At 42.5% G+C, this 12,617-nt stretch overlaps 1 pseudogene; it reads right to left on the reverse strand.

Moving 5' to 3' along the window:
- Nucleotides 1-8,646: 8,646 nt before the first annotated feature.
- On the reverse strand, nucleotides 8,647-8,763 carry LOC126200032 (5S ribosomal RNA; annotated as a pseudogene).
- Nucleotides 8,764-12,617: the final 3,854 nt, after the last annotated feature.

Consider the following 12,617-nt stretch of genomic DNA (forward strand, 5'->3'; position numbering starts at 1 on the left):
TTGCTCAGTACAATGCATTGAAGGAAGGAAGTGAAAGATTGTGAAAGATGCAAGCCAGTAATGATTCTGGATTATAATAAAACAAAATCAGGAGTAGATACTATGGACAAACTGGTTAGAACATACACTTCAAAGAGGATGAGCAGAAGGTGGCCAATGGTATTATTTTACAACATGATTGATATCAGTGCACTGAATGCATATATAATATGGCTACATCTTACACCAGACTGGGCAGAAAGGACCAACTACAAGAGATGGGCATTTATCATAGAATTAGGAAAGCAGCTCGTCGGAATAAAGCCAGACAGAATTATTTCCCCAGTACTTCCATCAACAGTACAGACAAAAAAAGAGGAATGTGTCCTTTTTTAAAAGGTCTGAAGATAGAAAATTCACAAATAAATGTTCAAAATGTGGATATTCTGTGTGTAAAAACCACTCTGCAATTTATTGCTGTAAGTGTAATGCGTCATAAATGTCAATTCGGGATTTAATCAAAAATGTTTGTAGTTTCATGAGAATCGTTTGTAAATTATTCGGAAGTAAATAATTAAAAAAAATGCATTTTAATTTAATGTAATGTCACTGACATCATGTTTTAGATTGAAGAAAAAATAAGGAAAGTGATTTTGTACTACCATTATTAAAACTATCTTTAATAAAAAATAAATTCCGTTGGGGTCACTAAAGACCCCAATGGTACTCAGTGTAACAAAAAATACTCGGTATTAGAAGGGTTAATATTTTTCTTGCCACACACGCAAGTCCAGGAAGTCGTTGCGAGTTATTTTTCCACCACTGTAGGATATCTCCCTCGTGCACACAGTGTTCTTGCAAGTATCTGCTGACTTCATCATGTAGGAGAGGAGACTCTTCGGCCCAGTCCTCAAATTTCACCATTTTGTACGGTCCTGGATTTGTTTCTTGGGTGCTGTGATTGGGCACTTGTACTGAAACTATACAGGTTCCAATTAATATTTGCAGAATAATGTGAAGATGGTACTACACATAGTTGAAATGATAATACACTCCTGGAAATTGAAATAAGAACACCGTGAATTCATTGTTCCAGGAAGGGGAAACTTTATTGACACATTCCTGGGGTCAGATACATCACATGATCACACTGACAGAACCACAGGCACATAGACACAGGCAACAGAGCATGCACAATGTCGGCACTAGTACAGTGTATATCCACCTTTCGCAGCAATGCAGGCTGCTATTCTCCCATGGAGACGATCGTAGGGATGCTGGATGTAGTCCAGTGGAACGGCTTGCCATGCCATTTCCACCTGGCGCCTCAGTTGGGCCAGCGTTCGTGCTGGACGTGCAGACCGCGTGAGACGACGCTTCATCCAGTCCCAAACATGCTCAATGGGGGACAGATCCGGAGATCTTGCTGGCCAGGGTAGTTGACTTACACCTTCTAGAGCACGTTGGGTGGCACGGGATACATGCGGACGTGCATTGTCCTGTTGGAACAGCAAGTTCCCTTGCCGGTCTAGGAATGGTAGAACGATGGGTTCGATGACGGTTTGGATGTACCGTGCACTATTCAGTGTCCCCTCGACGATCACCAGTGGTGTACGGCCAGTGTAGGAGATCGCTCCCCACACCATGATGCCGGGTGTTGGCCCTGTGTGCCTCGGTCGTATGCAGTCCTGATTGTGGCGCTCACCTGCACGGCGCCAAACACGCATACGACCATCATTGGCACCAAGGCAGAAGCGGCTCTCATCGCTGAAGACGACACGTCTCCATTCGTCCCTCCATTCACGCCTGTCGCGACACCACTGGAGGCGGGCTGCACGATGTTGGGGCGTGAGCGGAAGACGGCCTAACGGTGTGCGGGACCGTAGCCCAGCTTCATGGAGACGGTTGCGAATGGTCCTCGCCGATACCCCAGGAGCAACAGTGTCCCTAATTTGATGGGAAGTGGCGGTGCGGTCCCCTACGGCACTGCGTAGGATCCTACGGTCTTGGCGTGCATCCGTGCGTCGCTGCGGTCCGGTCCCAGGTCGACGGGCACGTGCACCTTCCGCCGACCACTGGCGACAACATCGATGTACTGTGGAGACCTCACGCCCCACGTGTTGAGCAATTCGGCGGTACGTCCACCCGGCCTCCCGCATGCCCACTATACGCCCTCGCTCAAAGTCCGTCAACTGCACATACGGTTCACGTCCACGCTGTCGCGGCATGCTACCAGTGTTAAAGACTGCGATGGAGCTCCGTATGCCACGGCAAACTGGCTGACACTGACGGCGGCGGTGCACAAATGCTGCGCAGCTAGCGCCATTCGACGGCCAACACCGCGGTTCCTGGTGTGTCCGCTGTGCCGTGCGTGTGATCATTGCTTGTACAGCCCTCTCGCAGTGTCCGAAGCACGTATGGTGGGTCTGACACACCGGTGTCAATGTGTTCTTTTTTCCATTTCCAGGAGTGTAGTTTTTAGGCAATGTTATCATTTATCGTTCAATAAAGTCACCAGAAGATCAAAACTAACTGCAGGACGATTTAAATAAGATTATATTTTTGGTGTGAAAATTAGCAGTTGGCTATAAATAATGAAAAGAGTGAGGTTATCCGTGTGTGTACTAAACTAAGTCCGTTAAACTTCGTTTACAAGATCAACCAGTCAAATCTAAAGGCTGTAGATTCTACTTAATACTTCTGATTAAAATTACGACCTACTTAAATAGGAATGGACACACAGAAAATGTTGTAGGCATTTTAATGACAAAACACTCTTTTTGGAGCATTGCTACGCAGTTGGAGAGCCTTTTCTGGTACGATTGATGGAGGAGGCCGAAAGAGTCTAAAGAAGGGCAGCTCGTTTGGTATTATCGTGAAACAGGGGAAAGAGTGTCGCGGAAATTATACAGGAGTTGGGGTGGGAATCATTACAACAATGGCGTTTTTTGATGTGGCGCGATCTATATATGAAATTTCGATCACCAACTTACACCTCCGAATTCGAAGATATATTGTTGAGTCCCATCTACATTGGAAGAAATGATCATCAGCATAAAATACAAAAAAGCAGCGCTCAGACGGAGATATGTAGGTGTTTTATCCCGCGCGAAATTCGCGAATAGGAGACAAATAAGTTGAAAGTAGTTCGATGAACCCTCAACCCAGCACTTGTGTGTGACTTGCAGAGTACCCATGTACATGTAGATGAAGAATATATGCATTATTTTAGGAGCTTACCTTCAGCACACATCTGTCGTGCTGCTTGGTAAACATCAATTTTTTCATCCTTGGTTAACTTTCTTAATGTGCGGTAGTTAGGCATCATAAACGTTGCAATTTTATGCAACATACTAACGCACATTTTCTGTTCTAGGAAGGCACCGGCAACTTGTTTCAAAGGTTTCATGTCCTGAAAATACATTTTATCAACATACATATTTCACAAGTGGTTCCATAATATTCGGATGGAATAAAATTACAAACCTCTTCATCGTTATCCCGTACAGTACAGTGAGCTTTTAAGACATAAAACCACGGTAGAATTAAATGTAGGGTTGGCTCCTTGTCACCCTCTAGATCAACTGTGGCTTCTTTAAACGGCTTAAGAAATGCTATAAGCTGGCCAGTTATATGGTGGTCATAACCCAGCATCTTATCCGAGGCACCTTCGTTACGTAAGACAGCCTTCACTGAATCAATCTGAGAATGGGCTGATACAAGCATGTCAAAATAACTATTCCGAGTTGAAACCCATTGCTTTAAACATGAGTTCAGTCTCACACAGAGACCTCTTCTCTTGAAGTAGGAAACCGTATCCCGTACTGTATTAAGAATGGCTAATATATTTGGAACATTTTCTTTCAAAAACTGTTCGCTCAGAACATGTTTCAAGACTGTGTTTATACTATGAGCCATGCATGGAAGACGCTGATATATTTCGAGAGCTTTGACCATAGTTTTTAAGCGATCTTCCATCTCGTTTCGAATATTCGAGCCGGTTTTTGGGCAGTCAGGAAACGCAGAGCACATATTTATTCAAACACCAGTCTGAATTTATGTAATGCACTGTCACGGACATGTAATGCACCCCTTTGTAATTGTCTGTCCATAGATCAATTGTACTGGCACATATACCAGAACGAAACGCATGCACTATATCTGGGAGCATTTTGCTGCGCACTTTATCAGCTAAGGTTTGAACTTTCCTAGCTACTGTCACTCGGGAAGGCATAATATTTTTAATATCAACTGAGCCATATTTTTTTACCTATGTCGATCAGTGTCTGCCCTAAATTAAGAAATCCTTCTCCCTCTATACTGCTAAATGGTCTCAGGTCCTTAGCACATATTTCGACGCACTTTTCGGCCACTAAATCTTTGTCCTCTTTAAGATATTTACGGAGTGAGGGAACTACTTGTCAAATTTGCACACACGTCGTAACATACTCGAGGTTCCCGAATAAGTACTTAAGAGCTTTTTACATAGTTTGCATTGAGACATACCTACCGATTTATTTGAAGCGGCCTCATAAAAACACGAAAACGTTTCCCATGCAGCACTTGTGCGCTGTTTCGTTACCAGCATGTATTCTCTAGTTGTCAATTTTTTTTTCAATCTCACTGAATTTCAACCTATTCATTGTGCTGCCCCCACCGTTGCGATAAATGAACTGCGGGCTAACTGCCTGGCTACTCTAGTCACGGTAGCTTGACAGCGCAACCTGTTGTCAGGCGCAGCAAGTGAGCGGGTCCCGTGAAGCTTGGCAGGCCTGCGGGAACCCAGGTAGCCCGGGCTTGCGGGAGCCCAAGTCGGTCGCATTACCCACAATGCCTCAGTACACGCGCATTCTTGTGTTTACGTCGCGGCAGGCAGACCTGCATGAATAGTTGCAGAGGAGCTAGGGGCAAGCAGGCTGCAAGGGGAATTTGTACACCTCTAGTCAGAAGTCTCCTCCTCATTATGGCCAACTGGCTAAGACTTTTGTTATGAACCACACCGCTCAGTCCCAGCAAACACTACATTTGAGACACGGCACTGGTTATGAAGATAACTCAAGGGTGGCACTATAAACTCAGCATATGAATAGAGAATCTTAGAAATAATACCATCACAACCAGAATAGCTGCACCTTTTTTCTGCTCTCTCTCTATCAGATGATTTGGCAAAACTGCTGACTAGTGGTGGTGTATGCAATGCCTGTCACAGTAAATCTAATGGATTTGTCATTTTCAGTCTCTATGTTTTCATCCATTGTTCAGAAGAATTACGGGTTTTAGTAGTGAATGATTTGAATTTCAAATCCTCTCACTGGTTGCTACTGTAATCAGGAAGTTGAATATAATTTGCTGCACCAAGTTTTCATTTTATGCAATAATGCTCCAAAGTGTACTCACCTCATTCCTGGAATTTTTTGTGCATAGTACATCATTTTTGCCTATTTGATAACACAATAACAACTCTGCATTACTGCTTGTATTGCACTTGTCTTTCTATACTAAGCTAGTTTTCTGCATTAAATAAGCTTTCCTAGCCCAAGATACTTCGATCTCAGACATTAGCTACTCTCGGCCCTGGCTTCCAATGTCATTTTCCCTGACCCATTATGAAGGAAAACTTGACACATACTTTTGCAGAAATTTTTTAAGAAATATTTAAATTTCTAATCTACTTTGAGCCCCTGGTGAACATAATCCTATTTTTCATACTGTGAGTTCTTCCAGAAAAGTGAAATTGTGTCAGTATTTACAGACCAATGAAATTTTACTTTCCCCTTCCTAGTATTAGTAGGACCTGACTGGCAGGGTTGTTTTATTGCTGTCATTTGATCATTATTGTCGGATACACTATTTATTATTGTAGTCTGACAATCACTATTTTCATGCGCAGACAACACCAACCTCAGTATAAACCAATAAATGCTACACAAAAGGACAATTCAAGCTTTTTGCCTTTTTCTATATCCTCATTATGACATGGAAGTATTTCACCATATTACATCTACTTCTAATGACTTAGTGAATATCTTGAGCATTATAGAGAGGAAACTGATAGGTCCATAGACTTTTTGTGATTTGCTGGTCTCTGTTCTTCTGAAGTACAAGAACAATAGTTGCATATGCAGCATACAGTGAATGCTTTTTAAGTGAAGAGAACCAACAAAACTGTTTTACACATAGTCAGCGAACAAAGAACTGGATTTTAGAGAACTAGATTTGAGGCTACAGTCTCTGAGGAAGCACACATAAGTTGTTTTTCAAAAGAACTCTCTTGAAGCCATATGCACCTGAAGGCAAAAGCATGTGAGCCTTACGGACTTACTGTGCTTCATACCACCAATTCACCATCCATTTTACACAAAGCTACCTCGAGAGCCAAAATGGTCATCAAAAACATCATCAGTGCTAACATGCACAATATGGTGGAGAGCTACTCAGAAAGGTAGATGCTTTACAGATGGACAGTTTTGTAGTTTGTACAAATTTTTTTGGAGAAGTACTACTGACTTTGTATTATGATATGATACAGCTCAGCAGGGATTTCTATGTCGAACAATGAATAACAGTTCCTCAATGGATTTTTTTTCTCTAGAAAACAGAAATGCAAGCTTTCTCCCTATCCTGCCAGGTTTTATAGCGATTGTAAATTTTATACATATGTTTAAGTAATTTGTAGTAATATAGTGCTTTTGCTGAACAGCCTCTTGATATATTTTAACTTGTTCCAGGAATATTTTGTTTCACTGTAACTTGATATATTTGTAGTTTTCTCAGGATGATGCTGTAGGTAGTGTTTTGTTTCTATATGGAGAAGAGAAAGTGATGCCCATCACTGACATCTTGTCATAGCATTTATGCAATAGTTGCTTAAATGGCGCCAATGTGTTTCGTTACATTTGTGGGACATACATTGTGCTTAAACAATGAAGAAACATCATAGAATTTTCACATGAAGTTTGGTGACCAGGATAAAACACTCACACTGTATACAGTGTGTAGCACATGTAATGAAGGTAAGGTTACAGATGAATGGCAAGGGAAAAAGCATGCCGTTTGGCATACTCGTGGTGTGGAAGGAACCCTTGAATCACAGTGATGACTGCTGTTTTTGTCAAGTGAAACCTTATTGCACAAGGAACAAGAAGAGTCTAGTGCATCTCAATATATGATCCACTATGAGACCTGTGCCTCATGACTTTACTCTACCCACATCCTCCCCACCAGTAGCACATCAAACAACAAGCACTCTGTCAGACAGTAATAAAAATGCTATATCACATTTAGATAGTGATGATTTTGAGCCCAGTGATAGTGCTGCCGCACCAGAGTTACTTACACAGCCAAAACTTAATGACTTGATTAGTGAACTGAACTAATCAAAAGAAAGTGCAGGAGCATTAGGTCCAAGAATCAAATTCAAAAATATGCTTGCACTTGGGACAACTTCTGTATGGGTCACAAAAACAGAAAAGGATATCATATCATGTGATGTTTAAAGCTTTCCCGGCATACTGATTGTTCCATAAAAACACGGGAGAATTGCCAGATATCAGTAACATCCTGCCACGATATTTCAGCACAGAGTCTTCTGGCCATCTTCAGGTGAGTGCCACTGTAGTAGTACTGGCGAGTACGCACTGAGCTCCGCTATTTAAAGCCGTACTGAAGTGAAAATGCGCGTGCGCTGCTCAGCGTGCGCATTCATAACAGCTCCGTGCGCTGCGCCTCGCACCCTCCACGGTGAAAGCCTGGTGTATCGGTATCAGGTCGATTTCCATCTTTATGCAGATAATTACGTCGACTAGGAAGTTTCTCTATAACAGGATTCCAAGCAGAGTTTAGCTGACAACCGCTATCTCGATTGATGAGAGTCTCGTTGTCAGACAATCTTATTTCCACAGATTCATTGATAATTGAGCTCCAAAAGTTTGATGTATGGGCCAAAATTTTTGTGTCGTCGTAATTCATGGAATGGTCTGTGGAAATACATGTTCGGCGATTGCGGACTTGGTGAGTTGGAGAAGGCGAGTATGCCGTTGGTGTTCCACAATGCGTTCCTGCACAGTTCGTGTTGTTTGCCCTATATATGATTTGCCGCATTCACACGGAATTTTGTAAACACCTGATTTACGCAGGCCCAGGTCGTCTTTAACGGATCCCAGCAGTGATGAAATTTTGGAAGGAGGGCGAAAGATGACTCTCACTTGATACTTTCTCAATATTCTGCCTATCTGTGAAGAAATATTCCCAATAAATGGTTGATAAACAGTCAACCTGAAGGCCTCTTCCTCTTCCTCTTCCTTGTTCCGTCGTTTGTAGGTCTTCATCACTCTGTTCACTTGCCTAGGTGAAAAGCCATTCTTCAAAAATACTTTTTGCCGGTGTTCCAGTTCTGCTTGAAGACTGTCGGCATCAGAGAAAACTTTAGATGATGCGACTGTGTGTGTGCTAGCACAAACAAACAAGCACTCCGTCTTCAGGCCACAAGTGGCCCATCGGGACCATCAGACCACCGTGTCATCCTCAGTTGAGGATGCGGATAGGAGGGGTGTGTGGTCAGCACACCGCTCTCCCGGTCGTTATGATTGTTTTCTTTGACCGGAGCCACTACTATTCGGTAGAGTAGCTCCTCAATTGGCATCACGAGGCTGAGTGCACCCTGAAAAATGGCAACAGTGCGTGGCGGCTGGATGGTCACCCATCCAAGTGCCGGCCACGCCCGACAGCGCTTAACTTCGGTGATCTCACGGGAACCGGTGTATCCACTGCGGCAAGGCCGTTGCCTGTCTGTGCTAGCAAAAGGACTGAATTTTGCTCCCACACCTGTTTCACTGCCACTAGTGGATTTCATCAGAGCCATCGAAGAAGCTGTACCCAGTCTTGATACAGATGAAGCGGAGGAAGTTCGTCGAGAGTCTTGCCGTGTATTGACCAGGGGTGCACCAATGAAGAGTAACATCTCGCCCATGGAGAGAATAGCCCTCCGTAACTTACGAGCAGATGTGGATACAGTAGTCTTAAAATCTGGCAAAGGAAACGCTACTGTCCTCATACCAAGGGATGACTATATTAATAAGATCAATGTTTTATTATGTGATTCAACGTATCACAAAATTGATAAGGATCCCACGAGCCGAGTGGTGCGAAAAACAGCAGAACTTTTATCAAATAGTTCTCTACCGAAGGAGGTCATCAAGAGACTGAAACCAAACAGTTCAGTTCCACCTAGGCTATATGGACTGCCTAAGATCCACAAGGAAAATGTGCCATTACGTCCAATTGTGAGTAACATTGGAGCAGCCACCTACGACCTAGCAAAATTCTTGGCATCTTTGCTCAAACCAATGATAGGCAAGTGTGCACATCACATAAAGAATTCTGGTGATTTTATCAGTTGACTTCAGTCACTACAACTGCAAAGTAACGACTTATTGGTCAGTCTTGATGTGCTTTCACTTTTCACAAAGGTGCCTCTGGTGGACTCACTACACCTCATTGGCAATATGTTTGGTGCAGACATTACACCGTTGTTTGAGTACACTCTCTCCTCTACGTATTTTATATTTAACAACAAATTTAACGAACAATCTGACGGTGTCGCCATGGGGAGTCCTTTGTCTCCCCTGGTGGCCAATCTTTTTATGGAGGATTTTAAGGAGAGAACACTCGACTCTGCCACTTTTAAACCGACAGTATTTTGGTGGTACGTTGACGACACTTTTATAGTGTGGCCTCATGGTCTGGACCGTCTCCATACATGAAAACATAAAGTTTACCATGGAGATAGAGAAAGATGGTAGTTGCCATTTTTAGATGTCTTGGTACGACGGAAGAGTGATGGCACACTTGGTCACTCGGTGTACAGAAAGCCCACTCATACAGACCTGTATCTGCAAGCTACTAGTTGCCACCATCCAGCACAAACAATGGGCGTTCTCAAAACCTTGATCCACCGTGCCCATACTATCTCTGACACCAACAGTCTTCAAGCGGAACTGGAACACCGGCAAAAAGTATTTTTGAAGAATGGCTTTTCACCTAGGCAAGTGAACAGAGTGATGAAGACCTACAAACGATGGAACAAGGAAGAGGAAGAGGAAGAGGAAGAGGCCTTCAGGTCGACTGTTTATCAACCATTTATTGGGAATATTTCTTCACAGATAGGCAGAATATTGAGAAAGTATCAAGTGAGAGTCATCTTTCGCCCTCCTTCCAAAATTTCATCACTGCTGGGATCCGTTAAAGACGACCTGGGCCTGCGTAAATCAGGTGTTTACAAAATTCCGTGTGAATGCGGCAAATCATATATAGGGCAAACAACACGAACTGTGCAGGAATGCATTGTGGGACACCAACGGCATACTCGCCTTCTCCAACTCACCAAGTCCGCAATCGCCGAACATGTATTTCCACAGACCATTCCATGAATTACGACGACACAAAAATTTTGGCCCATACATCAAACTTTTGGAGCTCAATTATCAATGAATCTGTGGAAATAAGATTGTCTGACAACGAGACTCTCATCAATCGAGATAGCGGTTGTCAGCTAAACTCTGCTTGGAATCCTGTTATAGAGAAACTTCCTAGTCGACGTAATTATCTGCATAAAGATGGAAATCGACCTGATACCGATACACCAGGCTTTCACCGTGGAGGGTGCGAGGCGCAGCGCACGGAGCTGTTATGAATGCGCACGCTGAGCAGCGCACGCGCATTTTCACTTCAGTACAGCTTTAAATAGCGGAGCTCAGTGCGTACTCGCCAGTACTACTACAGTGGTACTCACCTGAAGATGGCCAGAAGACTCTGTGCTGAAATATCGTGGCAGGACGTTACTGATATTCGGCAGTTCTCCCGTGTTTTTATGGAACAACGATATCATATCTTTCTTCTCTAAACACCATGGTTCACTGCAATGAGATACCAGGACTGGTAGAGTGGCTCAGTGTGAACTATCAAGCCTCTTAGTGGTCGCTTTATTGATTCCTCGCAATCTAGTTTTAAAGGTTTGTTATTCCACAATGGAAATCTCGTCGGATCTATTTCTGTTGCTCTTTCTATTCACATGAACGAAACTTATGAAAATGTTATGTATATGCTTTTTGGGTAACCACTTGAGTCCATATTACAAGGAAATGGTTAAAAAAGCACTGGAAACTTTCTAAGTTCATGGCTGCAACATGAGTGTTAAATTGTATTTTTACATTTTCACACAGATCATTTTCCTCACAATTTTGCAGTTTACAGTGAGGAACATGGTACATTGAAAGACATTGAAAAAAGGTATTATGGAGGTTGGACCATTAATCTGATGCCCGACTATTTGAAACCTGAATGTGTCTCTTATTACATTATTTTTCAACTGTAAGTTATCGATAGTTCTGAATAATGCTTTTTAAGAAATAATATAATTGACAACATATGACCCATAATTAAAAATGTATGTGAAAGCATAAACTACTGCTCCCATTTCCAAGAAAATGAGAAATGAATGTAAGAAACTGATAACACATTCACTTTAAGTGGCTCAAAAGTAGGACAAAACATTATGCAAAACCAAAACATTGTTTAAAAGATTTTAAAATGCAGAGCTGAGATATTATTCGGACAGCAGAAAGGCCTAAAAGTGGAATAATCACATAAAACTGTTTGTAGGAGAAGATGATGTCAGGTTGAGCTTCATTGGAAGAGTCTTAAGGAATTCATCGTCAAAAGAAGTGGCTTACAAAACACTTGTAAGACCAATTCTGGAACACTGTTCATCAGTCTGGAATACTTACCAGGTTGGATTAATAAAAGAGAAAGAAAAGATGCAACAAGAATGACATGTGGGCATTTAGGACCGTATCTGTGACCATCACAGCATTTACGAAGAAGCCAGCCAATAGAGGAAGTCTGCTCCGGATCCAGTACCGCTCACCATTCTGCCACTGCTGCCACCAGGGACCCTGCTTGTGGGCCAGTTGGTATTCTGTAAGACTCACTTGGCAAGTCTGTAGAGACTGTGAACTTGTACATACTGTAACTTAAGTGTTAATCTATTCTAATGTGCTCTGCTCAAGGAGTGTGAGGACTTAAACATTTGGTAGTCAACTAGTGGAGAATGAACTCTGACTGTGAAAGCCTTCCTTTTGTTGTTCTAACTACTTGGATTTAGTTGTGAACTTATTTCCCTGTTAAGAAAAAATTTCAAAATTTGTTACTTGCTTCTTTGACAGTCAACAAAGTCCATTTGTGTTGAATTTATTATGTTCTTAAATATAGATGAACTACATGCTCATGTGTTTCTTGTTGAAGTGTTCAAAGTTCAGGATACTTCAAGTGAGCAGCAAACGACATCATGTTGCCAACAATGGGAATGTATATAGTACACTTTGCCTTTCAGGAACATCTACCACATTTAAACTGCAGTTTACTTGAATCCATTTGCAGTCAGAACTGAATTGACTTTAAAATTGGAGAGATACACTACTACAGCATTCATTTCTGCAGGAGATGGTAAAGGTCTAGATAGGGGCCACTGGAGTACTCGAGTGTTTTGCACTGCAATGTTGTTGATGCTCACCATGCATATGATGGGATGAAAGGGGGTGTGTCATCTTCTGGTTCTATGCAGCCAATGAGAGAGTGGCAGG

The sequence above is a fragment of the Schistocerca nitens genome, chromosome 8 (assembly GCF_023898315.1).
Source record: "Schistocerca nitens isolate TAMUIC-IGC-003100 chromosome 8, iqSchNite1.1, whole genome shotgun sequence".
Classification (NCBI taxonomy): Eukaryota; Metazoa; Arthropoda; class Insecta; order Orthoptera; family Acrididae; genus Schistocerca; species Schistocerca nitens.